We start from the raw sequence: 609 nt of genomic DNA, 5'->3' as shown, positions 1-609 counted from the left end.
TGTAAAAATGTATATAAAATATTTCTCTAAGGTGGTTCTTTCTTTCACTTTATTTTTTCCTGAACCTTCTGTTCTGTTTTGAACTTTTTAAAAGAAGTTTCATGGATACTCATTTGTTTAAAAGTTTTCATCCTCACTAAATCCTTTCGCTTCCACAATAAGAAATCCTCCTATTCCTACAATTACACAAAGTGCCCAATCTCCTTCTCTTCTGACCTTTAATGATGTGTCCCATTGTAATCGGGTTAAAATTTTCGGATTTAAGGTCATGTCAGTTGTAAGGTAGGCCAGCTAAGTTGTCCAGAGGATAGAGTGCCATGCCTGAAATCAAGAAGACTCATCTTCTTGAGTTCAAATCTGGCCTCAGACACTTACTAGCTGTGTGACCCTAGGCAAGTCACTTTACCCTGTTTGCCTCAGTTTCTTCATCTGTAAAATGAACTCAGACACTTACTAGCTGTGTGACCCTAGGCAAGTCACTTTTCCCTGTTTGCCTCAGTTTCTTCATCTGTAAAATGAACTGGAAATAGCAAGCTGCTCCAGTATCTCTGCCAAGAAAACCTCAAATGGGATCACAAAGAATTGCATGTGACTGAAAAACAACTGAAC

Source organism: Phascolarctos cinereus, unplaced genomic scaffold, assembly GCF_003287225.1.
Source record: "Phascolarctos cinereus isolate Bilbo 61053 unplaced genomic scaffold, phaCin_HiC Scaffold_726;HRSCAF=1367, whole genome shotgun sequence".
Classification (NCBI taxonomy): Eukaryota; Metazoa; Chordata; class Mammalia; order Diprotodontia; family Phascolarctidae; genus Phascolarctos; species Phascolarctos cinereus.
The sequence above is the reverse complement of the archived record's forward strand: the minus strand, read 5'-3'. Positions refer to the sequence as shown.